The sequence below is a fragment of the Talpa occidentalis genome, unplaced genomic scaffold (assembly GCF_014898055.3).
Source record: "Talpa occidentalis isolate TD23 unplaced genomic scaffold, MPIMG_talOcc4v2.1 talOcc4.6, whole genome shotgun sequence".
Taxonomy (NCBI): Eukaryota; Metazoa; Chordata; class Mammalia; order Eulipotyphla; family Talpidae; genus Talpa; species Talpa occidentalis.
Window position 1 is genome coordinate 77,667,516 of NW_023604972.1, and position 7,019 is coordinate 77,674,534.

At 34.1% G+C, this 7,019-nt stretch overlaps 1 protein-coding gene across 1 annotated transcript in view; it reads left to right on the plus strand.

Annotated features, from left to right (window-relative positions):
• Positions 1-7,019, plus strand: part of LOC119261178 (solute carrier organic anion transporter family member 6A1-like) — a 232,384-nt gene that overhangs the window by 67,443 nt on the left and 157,922 nt on the right. The gene's annotated exons all lie outside the window — the stretch shown is intronic.

Sequence of the window (7,019 nt, forward strand, 5' to 3'; positions counted from 1 at the left end):
TAATAAATCCCATTGTTGTACCCAGAGACTTACTGGTCAGCATTTGCAAGCACATGGTTGAGAACCACAGACAGTGACCTACACCTCTCCTTGGCACTCTTTTACTTTCATTTTTTCTTTTTCATTTTTGAAGGAGAAAGCAACAACTTTCTCAATGGGTTTAGAATTCCATATTGGTAGTGGTACCCCACCCCATGCTGGCATTTAAAAAATGCCATTTTCTTCCCTTATGTGTCTGACTGCTTTTAGGATTTTCTTTGATTTTGGTTTTTAGCAGTTTTAAACTGTGATATGCCTAGCTGTGGTTTTCACTAAATTTAAATTTATGTTGCTTCAACTTCAGAGTATCTTTAGTTTGTGGATTTGCATGTCTTGGTTTGAAAATTGTCAGCTCTTTTTGTTTCCTTATCCTCTCTCCATTCTTGTGTGTGTTTAGTCCATGTATGAGTTTACACCAGCTACATAATAAGTTACCTTAGCCTATGCACTTATTAGTTCACAGTTCTAAGGTCAGAAGTCTACAGCATGGAATGACTCTAGGTTCTCTGCTCAGTCTCTCAGTGTCACAGACTGACTAATGGTGGTAGTTCAGCTATGTTCCTTTCTGGAAGCTCTGGGGGAAAATCAACTTCTGATTCCATTCAGGTTATTGACAAAATTCAGTTCCTTTGGGTTGTAAACAAACAAACACACAGACAAACAAGGTTGCCTTTTCCTTGTTAGCAATCTGCTGAGTGCCAAATGCAGGGGCAAAAATTTTAGGGGCATCCCCATTCTTTATGACCCTCCATTTTCAAGCATATCAACAGAGTATCTCCTCTAAGTCACAAACTTTGAATCTCTGACTTCAGTAAAAGTGCAGTACCTTTCAAAGCTCACCTAATTAGGAAAGGTTTATCCTCTCTTTCTTAAAGTCAATATGCCATATAATGGAGTTGGAAAGTGGAGTAAAATCCATTATCTCATAGTTGTTTGAAATTTGCAGGCTTTATATTCTGTTAGTTAGAATTCTAACACATCCTACAAATAGACCTTTACACTGTATTTCATACTCTTTTGCTCTTTTATTTTCCATCTCCTTTATATATTCTCTTTTCAGTATCTACTTTGCTGTTAATACTATTTTACTGAGATTGTAAATTTATTCATTGCATTTTCAGTTCTAACATTTATGCTTTTGTAGAATCCAAGTTCCTGATGAAATTCCACATAATGTAAAATATTTTGTCTATTTTTCTATCTATTTTCTGGAAAATATTAACCATAGCTAAAGTGCTTATAATCACTTTTTAGTCTAGTTTTGTTTATTCTTCACTTAATTAAAAAAGATCAAACTTGTCATTTTGCTTTCCTTGTAATATTATACTAAATCTTGAACATGGCATATGAAAAATTTCTAACTACACAACTGTATATTTCTCTATTTTGGACCATCATTTTTCTAAGTCATTCAGATTCAAACCATCTTTTATTCCTATTAGTTCTTCATTGGTAAACTGACTCCATATTTTTCGAAATTTGTATATTTTTTGGTTTAGAACTTTTCAATAGATTAATAAATTATTAACTGGTCTCTATCTCCAAATTTTGTTAGTTTTTTTTTCAAAGAAAATTACATATTCATTGTCCTATTTATCAATCTTATAACAACTACCCCTAATTTTCATGATTCTTACTCATGATTATATCATGACTTTCATTGACTATAGATATTTGTCTTTGTAAGCCCCCACCTTCACTTAAAAAAAATTTACTGTCCAACTGCAGTGGTAGTGTAGGGTGAATGATTTTCAGGCTTTTCTGCCTCCCTTCTTAGGATTGTATGCCTGATGGTGGGCACCTGCCTTTGTTACATTGTAATTTTCTGTTGTGTTGTTTACCCTTGTGGGCCCTGGCTGCAGTATTTATATTCACCAAGAGAGAGAGAGGGATCCAGAGAGCCCCAGAAAGCCCCAAAGGAGCTTGAAGGAGCAAAGACTTGCTGGGGTCCAGGAGGCCTACTGGCCTCCCACCTCCCCCCCTCCCCCTCCCCCACCCCCGCCACCCAGGCTGTGTACCTGGTAGCCCCACTACAGCTAAAAGCTCAATAAAAGCCTGAAAAAAACCACCAGGGTTCCAGGACTCTCCTTTACCCATTTGCTCCAATCATAGAAAACCTGCTCTGTGCCCTTCCTGGCACTACAGGTGGGAAGATAAATGTGGTCCAGACTGGATTCATTATCATACAGTCATTATATTTTATTCACTTTTCTTCTTTGAGTTTAAAACATATTAAAATTAAACTTTTCTTTGTGGTCCTGAAAATACTATGGACCCTCTGCACTGTGTTTTCTCTTTTTAATAGATAACAGCACTCTCATCATTACATATAATAAACATATTTTCTGACATGTTCCTAAAGTCTCCAAAATTGGCTAAATGTCCATGTTTACCAAATCCCAGCTATAATTTCATTTCACTCATTGTACTTTTCTTCATTGTCAATTCATATAGCTTTCTAATATTATTTCATCAATTGATTATAAATATTTTTGTACTATTTCTTAAATTAGTGGACTTTTTCCTAAGAATCATTAAATGCACATATATGATCTTTTATTAACAAAAATACCTTCTAATTACTACTAATGTCTCATTTCTAAATAATATATGGCAAGTTTAATGTTAGGTTATTTACTAATAATACTGGCAGTCTCCCTGAAGTTAATGATTTAATTTTATATTACATTAATAAGAGTTTTTGCTTTATGACTATATTACTAAATGATTAATTTAATATTTATAGGTATACTACAATTGCTCTTGCATTAAACATGGATTAATAACATTGGATGAGCAAGGTGATTCTATTGATGCTAGATCTGGGACATGTGATCCCAAATGTTATAAACTTCCTTTGTTCCTTGCTTTTGTGTTATCTACAGTTATATTTTCTTGTTTTACTGGTATACCAAGCATCCTGGCCATCCTCAGGTATGTATATATTATTCTTTAATACATAAGAGTGAGTGACAATCTTAGGAAGATTTTGGAAAATTGTAGCAAATATTACTGTGTTTCAAAGTAGCAACTATTAGTGGGAAAAATTATTACATTGTCAAAATCCATGCACATGCTTAATTCTCTGTTTTAATGAATTTATTTGCATAAATTATAGATATCACATTTAGTTTTAATTAGCTAAATAATTAATTTAACTTAATGCATGAAAAATTCATATATGGGAAAATTATTGTATTTTAAAAATTCATGAATAGATTTGATTCTTTTATTTATATGATTGAAGTTTATAGATATCACATTTACTTTAACTTTATTGAAAAGTAAATTTGTTTGTTTGTTACATATCTGGAAAATTCTTAATTATAACACAGATATGGTTATAATATTGACTCATAAGTTATAGTAATTTATAGATTATTTACTTTAATTTTTATATTTCATATTAAGGGGTACAATTTTAATAGACATTCTAATAGACAATTTGACTATGAAAAAACATTAGCTTCACCCCACAAAGGAACCTAATAACTCTAACTTTTAGAATTTCATTATGTAAATTTTTATTATTCTAAAATAAACCTACATTCACTTGTTCTTCCACAAAATATGAAATACTTTAAATATTTTTTATCATAGAAGCAGAATAACTTGTCATAATTAAATTTTTTCAAAAGGTCAACATAAAACTTTAAGCCATATGGAATAGTTTTCTGTCCCAAGGAAAGCTGAGTATAAAACAGGAATAAATAAGAGCATGCAAAAAAAATGAAATCAGGGGCCTCCCCTGGTGGCGCAGCGGTTCAGTGCTGGGCTGCAAAGCTGCCCCCAGCCTCTGCAGCACCGGTTCCATCCCCGGCCGGCTGGCAAGAGTCCCATATGGCGCGCAGACCTCCCTGCCAAGCCGTCTGCTCCCCTCAGCAGTGTATTTCGTCAGTCTGCCTGTTCTGTTTCCCGCTCTGGCTCTGGTGAATTCTCTCACCCTCCACTGCATCTGACTGTACCCAGTGCTTGTATAAATAAATAAAAAATAAATCTTTAAAAAAAAAAAATGAAATCAGGGGCCTCCCCTGGTGGCTCAGGCAGTTGAGCACAGCGCTGTGAAGCCGTCCACAGCCTCTGCAGCACTAATTTGATCCCTGCAGGACGGTGAGTGTCCCACATGGTGCAGCAGACCTCTCCTGTCGCGTCCGCTGCTCCCGTCAGCAGTGTACTTCAGTTGTCTGCCTGTTCTGTTCTGCCCGCTCTGTTTCTGCTGAATCTTCTTACCTCCTGTGCATCTGGCCTGGACCCTGGTTCTTGTATAAATAAATAAATAAATAAATAAATAAATAAATATTTTAAAAAAAATGAAATCAGTGAATATGGGGTCTCCGCCATCAATGCACTTATAATTTAGAGTAGATATGAAACTTGGACATATCAATTACTGTGAAATAGTTTTTTCATATATATGTGTCTGGATATGTATGAATAAAGTACAAAGACCACTAAGATATGAACTTGACTTGAGTTGCTTAGAATTTCATGGGAGGGTGAATAACACACAAATAGAAATGCAGTGAATAATTAGAGCAATCTTAAAGATTGTATAACTGACCCAGGAACAAAAAGGCAAGAAAGGTAATTTCTATGCAAGATTACTTGGAATTACTTATAGAAGACATGAAACTTAAACTGTGTTATGCAGATTAAAAATTTTTGAAAAAGTGCAAACTGGGGATAAGTTTGTTTTTTTTTTAGATTTATTTAGTTATGCATACAAGAGCTGGCATGCAGGCAGGGGTGGGGGGCGTGAGAGGCTGCACCAGAGATGGAGTGGGAAGAAAACAGGCAGACTGACTGAAATACACTGCTGAGGGGAGCAGCAGAGAAACAGGAGATGTCTGCCTCGCCATGTGGGTTGCTCCCTGGCAGGCTGTCGATCGAACTTATGCTGCGGAGGCTGTGGACTGCTTCACAGGGCAGTGCCTTAACTCCCTGCTCTACCAGGGAGGCCCATGGGGATAAGTTCTTAAAAGGAAAAATAAGTGGATGGAGAGGCAAAAATCTGTTAAATATCTTGGCGATATTAAAAGTAACATTATGGTGAACAGAACAAGATTCGACTGAGTAAGGGTGTTGATCATGTTGTGTTTTCTTTGTCATGTTAAAATGAATGATGTTATCCTGTGTACACCTGGAAGCCATTGAAAACAGTAAGCCTCAGAAATAAAAATAATCATATATGCATTATAAGTAGAATAATTTGAAGACCTGTGGGGGATGAAGCTGAGGGAGAATACTACATAAAAGGGACAGTGCAAATATTATCATTTGAGAATTGGTTAATTTGTCTTGATTACCCTGGTAGTAAATATTTGAGGAAGCAATATATAATTTTACCAGGTTGGTATGGGTGGAATTAATCTAATTTTTTGCAAAATAGTATAAAAGCAATGTATGTATTCTGTATTTTAATAAATTGAATAATATTGGATGAAAATATTGATCATAGTAGGCTATGTTCTAGAACAAGAAAAGTTTATAACTTTTTAAAATTATTCATGGTTTATTTTACATGCAGTTCTTATTTTTTACTTCCTAGAATGTTTAAAAGTTGTTTTAATTGTATTTTCAATTTATTTTCCATATTACTAATATGTGATATTATGCATTATTTTTCTTTTTAAAACAAATGCTTGATTTGATTAGTGGGAAGTACAGATATTTTCATTCTTTATATGTGGGAAATTATTTATCATTTATTTTAGTTTTTGAATACAGAGGTAACAGATCCAATAAGAAATGTTAAAAGAGATCCAATTAGGAAAATTCAAGTAAAATTGAATTAAGTAATGATTTAACATGTACAAAGATTGTTAGGAATCCCAAAATACAGTGTAGTACTTCCTGTCTGTTACGATCTGGGTTCCAGAGGGGAATGAGGGTAAGAAGTAAAGAGACCTATAAGGGGACTCTTTTGTTTAGGGGCCTAGTCAGTCTGATGTAACTCTGCAGGGAGGGAGCCCCAAATGAAAAAAGAAAAGAATGAAAACTAGTGCCAAGTTATTTTCATCAAAGGAAAAGAAGGCTGGGCTATAGGGTTTACACCAAAAATGATTCCCTCTTGTGAAGATCAAGAAGCTTTGGAATTGGCTGATAAGGGGCAGGATATGAAGAAATGAGGAGATGCAGTTTTTTAATTCAGTCATATTGAATTCTAAAGATATTTAGTTTGATGCGCAGGGGGAAAATTAACTTTGAAATTTGTAAACATGCTTTATAGCTAACAATAATGATGTACTGATGATATCATTGCCATTTGCTTACAGGATTGTATCAGAAAAGCATCGTGCTATAGCCTTGGGTTTGAGCTATGTGATAGTGAGACTATTTGGTATGGATTTTGTCAATCTTTTATTACATTGAATTGTTCCTTTTTGATACTGCATACATATCTACATGTATATTTTTAATTTTTGAGTAAATAACAGTGGTAAACTGACACACCAAGTGAAGTGAGGGTGCAGCTTAACTATCTAACATAAAACACATCCTATCCGGAATATTAAATATGCATTAAAATTATATTCAATTACCAGTGATAATCATTTGTTTCAGAAAAAAATCAACCAAGCTCTTACAATTGGTTTGATAAGCTAGACTAAACATTTTATGAGCTTAGCAGATACCTGTTATAGTGCTTGCAAGTTTGGGAAATCACTAACCTAGATTAATACCTATAAAAATTTTCATCACATAAGACACCAAGTCTTAAGTTTGTGAGTAAGTTAAAGAACAAATTAGTTTTTGCTGATGACAATGTAGTACAGATTTTAGAATAGCAAAAACTAGCTTTACATATAACCATTGTTACCACAAATTTTTTCTCTTTCAATATTTTTGGACCATTGATTTATGAAGTGCTTTCAAATTATTGGTTGTGGGATAAGAAAACAAGATTGAATTGTTTTGAGGGTGAAAGACAAATTATAAAATAGAATAAAAATGGTGAAAAACCAAAGTGTGACTCACGT